Below are 16018 nucleotides of genomic sequence, written 5' to 3'. Positions count from 1 at the left end.
AGTTTCTATAACATACAGTTTTAACAATATTCCCTTAAGAGAAGGCCAAGTCCTTATTAGCAGATAAGACTTGCTCAGTTATGCATAGCGGATACAAATACACTATTCCAGTATTTTTAATAATTTGCACTCTTGATGAATATTTAAAAAGAGCACAGTTATTTCAATTTGTGCTGCTAAGCATTTGACCATTCTCCTATGAACACCAAAGGCACACTAAAGTGAACCCCTGCGTGTTTGCTCTTTGTTCACGGTTTTTCTTAAACCAGATGTAACATGCGTGCACATAAACTCCTTTATACACTTCTCCCTCACTAATATTCTCTCTCATTAACATCCCACTGCAACCTATACCATTCCACTCATGTTTTCACTCTCTGTATCTTGAACCTTGGTTTCCTAATCAAATTAATTGGGTCATTTTTATAGCAACATGCTGGCATGCTAAATCGCCTGAGTCGAAAAGACAGCCACGGACAAGAATACTCAATTACAGCCAGTAAACTTGATGTCCACTAATGTATGCTCGAAATGCCCAGAGCGCTTAAACTCTTATCTCCACTGACATTCATATTATATCATAGCTTGAACAGAGAAATAGTGAATTACAAAATAATAAAATAAATAAATCTAATTTATCTTTTATAATCCTATATAGAAGAAAAACTCCTACAGACAGGCAGGCGAAATGATTCTGATTGGGACATGCTTCTTGTGTGCTTTCATTAACATCAGCAGGATAATTTCCTTTCTGAGAGCATGTTTGATTCTGCATTGCAGCTTGATGGAGCAGTGTGGAGAGAGACTGAAAAACCTCTCGATTCTGTGCAAGCAAAGAGGAAATAATGAATGCAACAGTCTCAATAAATGGTTTGTGTAGCGGTGAGTGGTACGAGGGTTAGGGTTTTTTTTCTGTTTTTTCTGACATGTTGACAAAAGAGTCACTCCTGGTAAAAGTGAGGCTTTTCCACCTGCTGTGTAGAACAAATTAGCCTTTCTTAATTGCATGCCGCCAATTGCTCAAGATTGCAGATAGTTAGGGCACTCAGCAGGTTTGCTAAATATATACAACTTTATAATTACGTTGAAAGGGTACCTTGAAGTAGTTTGAAATATCTCTCTCTTTGATCTCCAGTCATAACAATCCTTCACCACCTTGCCACTTCCCTTCAGTTCCACGTGAAAAGTGAGTAACAGCAAGATTTAAGACTTTCAGTGTCTAGACATAGAAAATGAAGAAGGCTTAAGTGCATTGCTGGAATTCTGTCTGATGGCTGTTACTTAAAAGGAGTGTGGACTAACAGTAATGGCTGGCTCTTGGTGTCGCTTTTCCCGAGCACAAGTGTGGGCATGTTCACATATCAAACCTATCTGTTTTCTTGCTATGTGTTATCTGCAGGTCACCTAACCCCTATGTCTCTCTCCTCATTACACCCCCATCCCCCACCCTCTTCCACACACACGCACACACAGACATCCCACTGCTGTCATGCCCCCTGCTGCTGCATTCCTCCCACAGCAGTCCCGGGGGGGCTGTAACTTATGGAAACCTTTTCTCCCCTTGGTCATGGCTGTCTGTAGTCAAGTGCCGCAGTGACACGGGAGAGCTCAGACCGTCTGTCATTCTGTCTGCAGCAACACAGTACACCCATCACTAGTCGCCTGACAACGCCACAGCTGTGATACAATCTCGTGGTGCCTGTGTGGTGCCTGTCTGCCAGCGCAGATGGACGCAGGGAGGGAAAGGAGATATTAAGGGACGGAGACAGTGGAAGAGAGAGTGCAGTGAGCTTCTATCACTTCCCCCGTAGTCTTAGGTTGTTCATGCTGAGTAATAACTCATGGGTCCCTTGACACTTTGTGGCACTCTGTTTCCTGGACTGAATAATGAATGTGCAGGACTTCCATTAGTGTTGAAAGCTACGATTATTTCACTAGGCCTTACAATTACTCATGCTCTGGGATTTGGGGACAGGGCGGAGGAGATCCATGGGGATGAATTTGTGTCTCCTGGTTTATGTATGTGCAGAGATGTCTGCATGTGGATGTATGCTTACAAGTGTTTATTCTAAAGAAGAGAGTGGAGCAGATAATACCAAGGGGATTAGAGGCTCACGTGATTATGTAATGTATATGTATATGTGAGGTGTCAATACTAGCTTTGAATCCAGGAGGAGGCACATTTTTATCTGTTCAAGAAACCCAACATGGTCTTCTCTTTCTCTCCCATCACATTAATATAGAATATTTTTGCAGAGTATTGTAATGAATACTTCAGAGAGACATAACACATTTATTTTATGTACCGGAGACACAGATCTTCTCAGTACTTGGTTCAAGTAATGCTTTGGAATTCTGCATACATTGCCCAAAATTGATTTTATCGTCAGCAGATTATCCTGACTTCAATTAGCCGGCAGATGTTGCTGGTCTTAATTCTCGGCTAGAGTCTTCCCAGAATCATGCCATTTTTAAAAGCAGTTTCACTCGTGGTTTCATTTAGACAGAAGTACAGGGAGTGAGCAGAAACAAGTAGCCTGTGCAGAATCAAACTGAAGCTGTTGCTACAACAAGCGATCCACTGCATTGCTGAACATGGCACACAGCCACCAAACGGCTGCCTTTTTTCCACTATTCACTGCAGTTTCGCTAGCCTGCCTTTGCCAATTTCCTGATACACAGGCCCAAGGTTTTTAAAAGAGTGGTTGGTTGCCATTTGCTAATAATGAATGGGTTATTGTTAATAAATGCTGAATTTATCCAGTAGTCACAGAAGAAAAGATGGTTGGGTTATTCATGTACTGCACCCTCGTCTCCGCCCGGCTTCCATGCAGCAGAAGTTAGAGAGGGGAGATTTGAACGAGCAGAGGAGTGGGCCATTGAAATTCAGCGCTACACAAGGGAGACCCTCTTACAAGAGTGAAATCAGGAGGGGAGGAAGGAGATGTACTGTGGAGCCACTTGATTAAAGAATCAGTGTCCAATCTCCTGGATTACACCCTCTGACCTGCCATGCCAAATCCCCTATTAAATAAGTCAAGAATTGAATTCTTTTTCTTTCCTTTCTGCTAACTGGCTTATTGACTCAAGTGTGCTCAGTGCCTTGTGGTGAGGTCCGCCTTTCAATTGGCTAAAAGGAGGGTTTAGGAACATCTGATCATTATTTACAAAGTCATGACTTTCCAAGCCTTGGTATTTTTTCAGATGAAATGCACCATGTGATGCTGCGATCTGGTTCCCCTCCCCTCCCCAGTGCTCGAGGGGGTCATATGGTCAGTTAAGATTAGAGATGGAGGTTGAATGTCTTCCTAGCATTTCAGCGAAAAATTTAGCAGCTTCAAATTTAATGGGCAAACAGCGTGAAGTGCTTGCTCTCATATCACACTGGAATGAATCTGCTGCATGTGTGAGGGAAGAGTGCAGCGGTCTAAATGCATCTTCTCTCCTAACTCCTCCCCACCCTCCCAGGATTTCAAACCAGTTTAAAGCAACCACTAATGAAAAACATGGGACCTTTTCAGCATATGGCCCAAGCTTACACAGAGAGAGGAGGGGACACAGTCACATTTCGTTTTAAACTGATGCATCCAGATATGCATATTAACATGATTTATTTCACATCATGAAAAAGTCCAAATTAAGTTATTTTTTTTCTAATCTGTACTCCAGATAGAGTACAAACAGTGTTTTCAATTACTTATTTAAGCTCAAATTCAAAGGCTAAAGTCCACAGGACAGTGCAGATCTGTAATGTTATTAATTTACCATATGGAGCACACTGCAAACACACATAGATGCTTACACAGTAACTATAGCTTGCACATTTATTTCATCTTGTCACCTCAAAATACACATTAGATGTAGCAGCTGGACATTGGGCAGAAAGAAAAATTGCAATATGCTACCAATGTGTGAGGTTGCCACAGATCTGCTGATCACAAACTGCCAGATTCAATGAAGGCACATTAGGCACATACTTTAGTTGAATACAAACCTTGTGGTCAGTAACATCTGAAAAAGCTTCTGTTATTTCAACCTTATGTTTTGCGTTTCCCAGTGGTAGTCTTGTTTTTATGGTTCCTCAGCTGTAGTAATAGTACTGTTGGGGCATTAAGAGAGGGAAAAGGCCAAATACCCGGGCACGAGCTTGACCCCTTTGCATTTTGACCTTTTTTTTTCTACCCATGAGGCTGGTAGTGTTGACAGGACGCTAGTGGGGGAGGGTAGGCAAACAAGCCACATGGAAAAGGCTAGCAGGCAAGTGCTGCAAGGCCAACAAGACTATGGAAAACCTTTCTCAAAGCTGGCTCAGTCCTCTGCTCTAAATTAGCATGCATTATAGGCTGTTTGCAACTTGACTCAAAGGACTGGCTGGTTTTGTGAGACTTTTCACAGCACAGGATGTCTAAATCAGGAATAATCCCTTTACTGTTATCTTGTAATCTTTGTTCTATATTTTTACATGTGCTGCATCAACAAATATTTGGTAGAACTGAAAGAGATGTTAGATCGTTTTTGTCATTTTAAACTACGAAGAGAAGGCTCAAAATGCTGGCAATTTTCTCTGTAGCTGGCTATGGAGTGAAAGCCTGATCATTTATGGCTGTGGCCTTGCAGAGCGAGTCTTTTCCACAGGCCTTGATGCTCAGTGTATTTTACTTGCCTATGCTTCACTGCTGCTGGGAATCACTAATGTAGCTGATAGCACCCACCACTGATAGATTTGTGTCCCTCAGGACAGGTTTGTATCACTGCTGGCTGTCAGCACATACATTATGTGGTTTAAAGAAGAATGATCACTGCTATTAACAACAAAGCAGGCCCAATTGAATAATTTAGCACAGTGGGTATTCACAGTGGCTCGCTGCTGATAAAGAAGTGGAGAACTGATCAAACAGCTCTCACGCAAGGCTTGGAAATAAAAATAAGAAAATAAGATCAGAGTAATTAGTTAAGGTGCCCCGTTCCAGTCCAGTGCCTAGTGCTTACATCCCTCTCGCTCTGACATTTAGTCAAAATTGTGATTCTGCTTTTCTGCCTGCAATGGCAAATCAATATGTTCCATAACAGATGGAAGTAGGAATGATGGGATGTGTTTTCTGTGTAATGCAAAAGCTGATGTTGGTTCTTCTTCTCTCCTTGATCTGGTTTTTGTGATGTTGCTGCAGAAGTTACAATAAAATAAAAAATAAATAAATAGAATAAAACACCCTACATTTCCTGTTGGCCTATTATGGGCTACTTGAGATTGATCTCATCTTCTTGGAGAAGAAATAAATAGATTTGCAGGCTCTGACTCCCTCTAGAGGCCCTGATGATTAACAGCAACACACACATTTTTGTGATGGACATTAATTATTTTGTACTCATATTTATATCAACACACTAACATGCTGTTGCTAAGAATTCAAGTGCTTTAAAAAAATATATCAGTTTACTGCTGAGTTCAGTATTGGCTTGGTGTTCTGGGGGGTTTTGCTTACTTTTGCAGCTGCTTCTGTCTTAAAATGTATTCATAAATTAATTTTAAACACTTTTTCAGTGACACAGTGGCATTCTACCAATAAGTTAAGTCTCATCCACACTGGTGACTCAATTTGCACAATTTAGACATCTGAAATGTCCTTTTCTATGGTCATGCTTTGAGATTATTTGCAGCATTTTTGTCAATTTGCTGTCACAGTCACAACCGAGTAAGTGATGAGAAAACAATATATTTGCATCAACATCAGAAGGCTCAGTCAGACCACAGCCGATGTTGCACGCTCTGTGCTTCAGCTGCCTGCACTGTAAGAGCTTAGACATCCGCATGAGCAACACATGATGTAACAGGTCTGTAAGGATAACTTTAGGGAGAAACAGATCCTCAGCTATCAGCAGGGTTTATCAGGATCATGGTGCTTTTTTTGATTAAAGTCTTAAAAGTCTTAAAATATTTTGATCCAAGATCAATGATAGATAAGTGATCTTCTGATATTTTACTCATTTAGATCTAGCCTTTTAACATTATGGAGTTTTCTCTCCAAAGTTTGCAGTGAGAGACAACACATGTGAAGATCAAAGGTCTTTTGAAGTTAAATAGTAGAATGACACCAACAGTTACAAGTGCAGAGGTACGAACGTTAGAAAATAGAAGTGCAATTTCATTTTTTTCAGCAACTTACACATGTTCTCACACTTTTTGTTCTTTGTTAGATTCATTTTTAGATTTTAGATGTGTTAATTATGCCTCATTGTTCTCACAGATCCTTTGTTTTTTTTTTAATTGACCAGGCTCTCTCTCTCGCAAGCACAGTCTGTCTCTTTCTGTTATGTCAGTTTTATTACAAATATAATACAGATGCTCCAAATGTGCCTTGCTTTTTATTTAAATAATGGTGGCCTTGAAATCATTTCATATTCTTCATATTTTACTAGGATAATGTGAAATACGTGCAGTAATTTTTTGGAAGATGTGCAAACATAAGTAGAAATACAGTATATACTGAAAACAAAAAACAGTTTGTACAATTCTAACAAGCTTGAAAGTCAATATTTGGTATTGCCACCTTCATTCTTCAACACAGTGAGAACTCTCTGAGTTCAGGCCTGAGGTGTGTTGTTATTTATTTAGGAATAGTTCTGCAGGCTTCTTGATGAATATTCCAAAGCTTTTCCTTGGATACTGGCTGCCTTTGATTCCATTTTCAGTCAAAATCCCACACTTTTTGTACAATGTTGAGGTGCAGTTTCTGGGGAAGCCATTATGTGTTTTTCTACCCAGGTATGCAGGTATGTTTGGGATGACTGTAATGTTAAAAACATATGAAGCTGTTGTCAATCAATCCATGATAGTACTTTTAACTTTTAATAGTACTTTTAATTCCACCAGTTTCATAATTTAATGAATTCTCACAAGATCCCCAACACCAAAATGGTAAAATGGTAAATGGCCTGTATTTATATAGCGCTTTACTAGTCCCTAAGGACCCCAAAGCGCTTTACACACTCAGTCATCCACCCCTTCACACACACATTCACACACTGGTGATGGCAAGCTACATTGTAGCCACAGCCACCCTGGGGCGCACTGACAGAAGCGAGGCTGCCGGACACTGGCGCCACCGGGCCCTCTGACCACCACCAGTAGGCAACGGGTGAAGTGTCTTGCCCAAGGACACAACGACAGAGACTAGCTGAAATGCTGTCCCAAAATATGACAGAGTCTCCACCATGTTATATAGATACATGCAGACAGTTACTGCTGTGCCTCTCTCTTGATGACCTCCAAATGTATTAATTTGGAGTCAACATGACTGATTTTCAGTCAGGTTTTTCTAGAACTTTGTATAGCTCAGCCGTTTATCCCTGTTCATTCATCTGCATATTCAGTTTTAAGCCTCTGAGTGGAGAATGGAGAGCCTATTGTTCCCCACTCCTCCAGTTTCCGAAGGTTTTTTTTCTTCTTTTTTAAGGACTTATTTGACACAATTTTTTTTCTTATGTTTTATGTATATAGATTTTTATTTACTAGGTCTTTGGGAATAACATTCATTGTCCAAAAATTCTATTAGATGATTTAACTAAAGAAATCGGAAACGCTATGAGTTTTTTTTAATGTTTAGGTTATAGTCTGTTAGTAACATACAATTTAAAATAGTTTATTTTTCTAAGTTGTCTGTTACGTGTAGACACGGCACTAGTTCCTCTCCTGAATTACTACATTGTAACTGAACGTACACACTGAATATACACACACTTTTCCCTCGAGTACAAGCATACTGTGCACTTTCCTGTCTGGCCACACGAGGCCGCTGCACACATGTATCTCAAGAAACTGATTTAAAGAACACAGTTGCTCTTTAAGCTATTGTGCTCCTTATTTATTTATTTATTTTGCAAAGATAAGAACAGAAAAAGAGTGGACATGTCCATACACTACCAGTCAAAGTTTGGGCATGCCTTCTCATTTAATGGTTTTTCTATATTTTGACTACTTTCTACATTGACAACATCAAATATATGAATATATATATTAATAAATATATGGAATTGTGTAGCAAAAAAAAAAGAAAGATAAATAACTCTAAATTGTTTTATATTTTAGATTCCTCAAAGTAGCCACCCTTTGTTTTGTTGACAGCGCTACAAACCCTTGGCCTTCTCTCAGTGAGCTTCATGATGTAGTCACCTGATATAGTTTTCACTTGACAGGTGTGCCTGTCAGGGTTCATTTGTGGAATTACTTACCTTCTTAATGGGTTGGGACCATCAGTTGTGTTGTTTAAAGGTCAGGTTGGTACACAGCTGATGGCCCTATTTGACAACTGTTAGAATTCATATTATGTCAAGAACCAATGATCAAAGTAAAGAGAAACGACAGTTCGTTATCACTTTAAGAACTGAAGGTTAGTCAGTCTAGAACATTGCAAAACTGGCTCACATGAGGACTGCCCCAGGAAAGGAAGACAAAGAGTCACCTCTGCTGCTGAGGAAAAATTCATCCGAGTCATCAGCCTCAGAAATCACAAGTTAACAGCACCTCAGATCGGAGCCCAGATAAATGCCACACAGAGTTCCAGTAGCAGACACATCTCTACATCAACTGTTCAGAGGAGACTGTGTGAATCTTGCCTTGATGGTCAAATAGCTGCTAAGAAACCACTAGTAAGGAAAAGCAACAAGCAGAAGAGATTTGTTTGGGCAAAGAAACACAAGGAATGGACATTAGACCAGTGGAAATCTGTGCTTTGGTCTCATAAGTTCAAATTTGAGATCTTTGGTTGCACCTCTTTATGCAACGCAGAAAAGGTGAACAGATGAACTCTACATGCATGGTTTCGCCATGAAACATGGAGGAGGAGGTGTGATGGGGATGCCTTGCTGTTGGGAATTTATTCAAAACTGATAGCACACTGAACCAAGGTGGCTACCACAGTATCCTACAGCAACGTGCCATCCCATCCCATTTGCATTTAGTTGGACAATCATTTATTTTTCAAAAGGACAATGACCCCAAACACACCTCCATGCTGTGTAAGGACTATTTGACCAAGGAGGAGAGTGATGGAGTGCTGTGCCAGATAGACCTGGCCTCCAGAGTCACCTCACCTAAACCCAATCAAGAGCAAAAGGGCCAACAAGTGTTCAGCATCTCTGGGAACTTCTTCAAGACTGTTGAAAAACCATTTCAGGTGATGACCTAATGAAACTCATCGAGCTATGCCAAGAGTGTGCAAAGCAGTAATTAAAGCAAAGGGCGGCTATTTTGAAGAATCTAAAATATAAAACATGTTTTGAGTTATTTCACACTTTTTGTTTACTACATAATTCCATATGTGTTCATTCTTAGTTTTGATGCCTTCAGTGAAAATCTACAATGTAAATAAACATGAAAAAAAAAAAACATTAAATGAAAAGGTGTGTATATATGTATATTGTATGAAAGAACAATGGCAACAAGAACACTTCTTCTTGTGTATGATTTTGGGAATGGGATGTTGCTAATGGATCCTTTGGGCTAGGTGTTGGAGTGGGTGGGCCCTCTTTGGATCAGGCTTGTTCCAGCACATCAGAAATTTGGTGCATTTGAAAGCCGGGTCAACGCCTTGTGCTCTGTGTCATGTTCTTGGTTGCTTCGGAGCACTTTCTGGGACGTGGCATAGTTCATTAACCTGCCGAAGGAGACTGCTCCCATTAAGGTGTGCTGTTGCTATTGTTTGTGATGTGCTTGGACTGCAACAGTGATTAGGTGGATGAAAGTCATAATTTATGGTATAATAGTAGAATATCTGTGTGTAAGCACAGAGATAATATTTTTCTCCCTATGCTAAATCTCTTTAAGTGTGCTCTTGCATGATACATGGTAGGTTCATATTTAGCTCAGTGAAAAAAGATACCAACCTGGTCCACTGTTATGATGATGGCTGCGAAGCAACAAACCCGCCCATAAAACATAATGCCAAATTAATACCTCTATAAATACACACGACAGATCAAGTGTTGAGAGTGCATAGCTTCATGTCCATACCTCACCCCCTGACTGGTAGCACCTGTTTCTTTTTCCCAATAAGAGGTTATATTTTATAAAAATCTAAATTCCTCTTGTCAGTTGTTCCATTCCTTACATAAAATCCAAATTATGCCACTGAGAAGATGTTGACATCACGAGCTCCTGTCTGGAGACTCTTCAAGCACCATAACCAATGGAAACCGACAACAAAACACTGAGAGATCAGAAGGAAAAACTGCTCTCTAAGCAGCAAAGCTGGAGAGGAGGTGCTGTTAAATGTTGGGCTTTCTCTTAATGGGTTCTGGGTTGCTGTGGTTCACTTTAAAGTAGCTTAGTGGTTCCAATTGTGGTGTCTCATGCTGACCTCATTCAGCCTCACATTTTGAGTCTGGCCTCTCCTTTCTCTTGCCTCCCCTGTATCTCGCTGACCAAATTATTTCCACCGTAGTGGCATAGACTTGGTGCTCCACTGAGTGCACTGACAGGAAGGGGATAAAAACAGAAACCTTGTTTCCATGGCACACCAAAACAAACTCTCAGCGTGAGACAGTTGTGTGGCTATTATTTAGTGGCAATGACACGACAAAGGTCACTCCAGGGAAACACAGATGAAGGGAAGGAAATGCAGTTGTCTAATGCAAAAGGCAGAGATGTCAGAGAGACTTCAAAATTCCCACTTGGAGCCAAGAATAGATTCCTTCCTTCGGCATGCCAAACTTTCCTTCTTTCTCTCCTTGCATGTCCCTCTGAGATTTCCATTATATGATTTCTTTTAATTTATTTATTTTTCTTTATCCCAGCTCTCCAAGCAGGAGAGCTTTGTCTGCAATTACTGGATAAGCTTCCAGTGCTACTGCCACCAGCTCCGGTTGTTCTTCCCCATTCAATAATTCAGTTGTCACGACATGAAACTATGATCAGAAGAGAGCGTCTTCAGCCTTCCTATAAACTTAACCGGACAGGATTTATGATCTTGAGAGCCATTTAGATGATGGCGCACGGCTCTTTGAGAGACAACTCCCTCTCAGAGCGCAGAAAGACAAGGTGACCTTGTGGAAACCTAGTAAGCTAAAGATTTATTATTAAAAAGAAGCATCTTTGCTTTAGTAATTAAAATGAGGGATGAGGTGATCTGATTGATAGAATTCTGTAAGTTATTAAAAAAAGAGGGGAATAAGGTAATAATAAAAATTAATGCTTAGTATCACACTAGCACACACTATATTCACATAATATAAATCTAATGACATGTAACACATCCAAGGACATGAATGGGCTCAGCCAAAGCCAGAGCTTATTAAGGCTGCACCAGATTTTCCCTTATTTGAGCATATACAGCATCTGGTTTCAAGTTTTTAAATCTTGAATAAATAGTTAAAGATCGAAAGAGTATGTTTAATGCTGCTTTATAAGTAATTACTAGCAGATTTTATATTCTGCTCTGCGTGAGTTAGCACAGAAAGCTGAGGCTTGCAGATATTTTTCATATGCCACAATTTAGATGGTGTTGTTTTCCATTAAAATAAATTGCTTCTTTTAAAAACATCACCAGTACGGCTCAGCTTTGTTCTCGTTCAGTAAAACAAAAAAATCAACAACCCCCCCCCACATATGGGAACATATGCATATGCTCAGACAGGCATCCACCTTTCCAGCATTCTGTCTATAGATGACTCTAAGTGTGCTGTAATGGTATTAACTTTAATGTAGTTCCTTGCTATTACAAATATCCCACAGATGGATCTTTTGTTCTGGGATTAATAAGATGAAATCCAAGTCTTTGTCATTTACAGACAGAGCAGCTATAGCTGTATAACGTCACTGGGTGGAGACTGCAGAGGGCAGATTTAGAGCTTCATGTAAAGTTGTGTGTAAATGTTGACCTGAAATATGGATTCAAGTAAATCAAAAACAGACCGTGACAATTTGGAGAGTGACTTAAACGCAACAAGTAAGAATGTGTGAGTCAAAGGTATGTTAGATGTGTCTAACATAGCTTGTATGCATTTCAGTCATGGAAAATACTGAAGTATGAATCAGACTTTGACAGACATTAAAGCACTGAATCTGGTATGACACACATGTAGTTGATCAGATATTAGAGTATTGGCTTTATGGACTTCATGCAAGCAGAGAGGAAACAGAGGAAAATGTACACATAAGCATATATAAATGGGTAGGACACTTCATTCATTCAAAATGCTAACTAATCCATCCATCCATCCTCGTAGTGATAATATCCATGGGTTACTTTTCACCTATTCTTTAGCTGAATATATATTATATAAAAAAGGAAATGATCGATAAGTGAAAAGAACAGAAATGGCACTGCTCCTTCACAGCAGCTGTGAAGAGTAGAGTGCTTAACATTAAAAGAGTTCACAAAAAGTTCAGCAAATACACGAGAGTGTATTTTTAAAAGGTCATGTCCTCAAACTGTTCTGCTGTGTTAAGTTACTAAACTGCACCTTATTATTACATTCTACTGGAAAACATTGTCACTAGCTTTGCGTAATAGCTCCTACTGGCATCTTGGCCTACCTGCGAAGCAGATGGCTTAAATTCCACATACTGAAAGTAAGGTAATGGACATGGCAGGCTGGGACATGATAAGGCCAGACAGTTAATTGTTGGGGGGATGGGAGGGCTGTCTTTGTCCACTGCGTAACCATAGAAATGAAATGTGATGTCATGATTAAATCAGCTCATATTAAAACCACATGTCTCCGTAGTCAGACACCTTCCTAATGTCTGACCTCACGAGAACCCTCAGACCTCAAACACAAGTTAATGCTACTGTTAATAAACCAATTAGACACCAGTCTGAGACTGAACTTTTACAAATAACATTGAACAGATTTAGTAACATAACTGCAGCCAACATGGGAATTCTCGTAATGCCCCCTAGAAAAAGCACCCCCATTACACTGCTTCCTTTATGTACTTGGTAATGAGATTTTTCTATGTGCTGTGGGCATTCATAAACAACAATCACTGTGGAGCTACCTGAGAAAAATGCAGTTCAGAATAAACTTAGGTCATGAGAAAATGTTTTCTTTTGTGAAAATGCCTTGACTACAGTAACATGATGGATGGAGCAGGCTTCTGTTTGTCAGGCAGTGTGACCAAAATGAAATTAAACATATCAGCTTATCAAATTTTATTTTATTTTTTTACTGAAAGTTTTTCAGTGGTTTCAGACTCCAAAACATTTATACAGGATATAGCACAGAAGGAAACATTTTAAATGTTTTCTACTGCACTGTAAACCCAAACACTCAGAGTACTTTTAAGTAATGTAACTTTTTAAAAACAGTCTTACCAACTCAATTAGCTTAAGTTTATCTTACATTTTCTTCCATTTGAGTTAGTTCAATTTATTATTTTTGATCAACTTCAAATATTTTGCATATTAAGTACCTACTACTTAAAAAAATATTATTACTCATAAACATAAACAATCATAAACAAACATAAAAGATATTTGTCTTTGATCTGATGTAACAGCTGACATTATTTAGCTTCTGAGAAAAGCCAACAGAGTAAAAGTAAAATGTTCTTGTCTTTTATCGGTTGCTCACAGGTTGTTGCACGAATATTATGCATAAAGTTTAACAAATTCTTTTTGCTCTTTTTGGTTGATTTTATTTCTTTGTGAAATATTACATAAATAAAATAAAAAAACATTACAAAATCTGCATTATTTTCAAGCTGTAAAAACAATCAACTGGCCTTTAGATTTTTAATTTTGTTCATGTCCAGTCACATATGAAGATCCGCCCACTGCACGTGGTTTGATTTTGAAATGTGAGCAAGTGGGATTAAAGACTCATTGAAAAGCCAGAAACACCAGCTGTCAGGTGGCTCAGTCTTCATCACTGTTGACCAATAATGACATCGTTTGTATCACAGTAAATATTCTAATTTTCTTTAGTTTTGTCTTTTTTCCAAGCCATTATGGTGAAAAGCAAAGCAAAGCAGTTCTCATTCTCATACGGTTAGCAAACAGTTAATAAGCTAACATGGAATAAGCTAATGAAGCTGCTTCACTAAATTAGCTGACTGAGTTAGCAGCGGTAGCTGAGACAGACTACTAAATCTACTTTGCCACTATCCCTCCTCTGCACATATCTAAACCATCTCAGCCCGTTTACTTGTCACTTGGATTCAGTGGACACAGAACAGGTTACTGTCTAGAACACAGATAATCTGTTTATCTGTTACCTACCCATATATAGTTTGTTCTAAAAAACAAACAAACAAAAAACTACAAAAATACAGAGTTATAACTAAAATAATACACAGCTTTCAAACATAACTCTTGCTGGGTGAGTCTTAAACACACAAAAGTGTTATAATGATTTGCAGAATCAGTATTATTCAGTATTAGACTTGAGTTATTTTCTTTATGTAAAAAAATAGTAATTTAAATACCACATCTAGTGTGTGCTCTCTAGAGAGAGAAGACTGCAGCTGTAGTAGGTCTCTACAATCAAAGCCTTGGGTTTCACATAATAAACTATTATGCATCTGGATAAACAGAAGAGGGGTGGTGGAAGGGGGATAGAAACTGCACTCAGGCAAATACATTTCCTTTTACTCTCTTCTCCTGCTTTCCTCCTTCTGCTACTTTTCCCTCTTCATCCCACTGCCGTTATACTTTTTTCTTCACAAACTATTTCCATTTCAGTCTTTATTCAGTTTTCCTACCAAAGAAATACATAGACTACAGTTTGTGTGCACTCTGTGGTTTAAGCCCTGCTGTTTCAGGAAACTGCCAGAGATATTTGATTCACTTTCTCTGAGTTGTTTGATCTGTGCTCCCCAAGGGCTCTCACATGCAGCTTTCCATGTGGGAAAAGAACAACAAATGAATCAATTCCAGTGTCACATCCAGCAGAAATAAACACACCCACCCAGCAGACCCAAATAGATACAAAATAAAAGCAATGGTAAACAGACACAAAAAATGTTTTCATTGGCTACCTTTCTGTTGTTTTCAAGTGTCAAATAAGGGTATTTGCAACCTGATTTAAATAAAGTTTATTTAAGTAATCCTGTAAAAAACAAATTACAACCTTACTGATTTTATAGGAAGCAAGAGAATAAGTTACAACAAGGTTTTGCTAATCAAATACACTCCATTAATTAAACATCAGCAAGTGTGACCACCTCTGTAAAAGTAGAGGTTTTGGCAGTTTGCTGGTCTGGACCATTGAAGTGTGTTAACACAATGTTACAGTCTTACCAGGAGTAGATTTCCTGGCAAATTCACCCCAAGGTCAGACCGTGCAAAGCTCAGAAACTGCAAAAAACCCAAGAACTACATTTCAGACTCCACAGGCAGCAATTACTATGTTAAATGTTGAAGTTCATTGTAGTGCAATTAGAAGAAGCCTGAAGAAGTATGCTTTATTTGGAAGGGTGGCCAGAAGGAAGCCTCTTGTCTCTCAAAAGAACATGCAAGCATGGCTTCAGTTTACAAAGATGAGTTTGAACAAACCACTAAACTTCTGGGACAAAGTCCTTTAACCAGATGAGACAAAAGTAGAGATGCCTGGCTCATCCAAGTAACTTGGGTTAACTCTGAAGAAGGCAGTTCACTTCTAACTGAGGTATATTGTCATTATACTGTGAACCTATCCTGCTCCAGAGTAGGCTCTGTTCCAGATGGGAAATAACCTTCAGTTCTCCAGATAATAGCATCACCATTCCTGTAAGATCTCTTTTGTAAGTATCTGCACCTATACTGTATTTGCATACCTCATATCAAATTTGTATGTACACCAAGCCTATTTTTGAAACCTGTTTTTATATTTAAACTTTACTCTCAAACTGCAGAGGATAGTAAACCTTGATGCTTAAATGAATCCAAAAATAAAGATTTAAAAGCTCTAATCATCGCAGAAATAAACAACGGCGCCAAGAGGGGACTCAGTGATAAAATAAGTAATTCATTAAAATGTTTATTGAACAGGTCTGTACGTTAAATAATCAGATTATTAATTTTCGGTAGCATTAATGTGT

Source organism: Pundamilia nyererei, unplaced genomic scaffold (assembly GCF_000239375.1).
Source record: "Pundamilia nyererei isolate P.nyererei 1_Seehausen unplaced genomic scaffold, PunNye1.0 scaffold00078, whole genome shotgun sequence".
Classification (NCBI taxonomy): Eukaryota; Metazoa; Chordata; class Actinopteri; order Cichliformes; family Cichlidae; genus Pundamilia; species Pundamilia nyererei.
Note: the sequence above shows the minus strand (reverse complement) of the source record.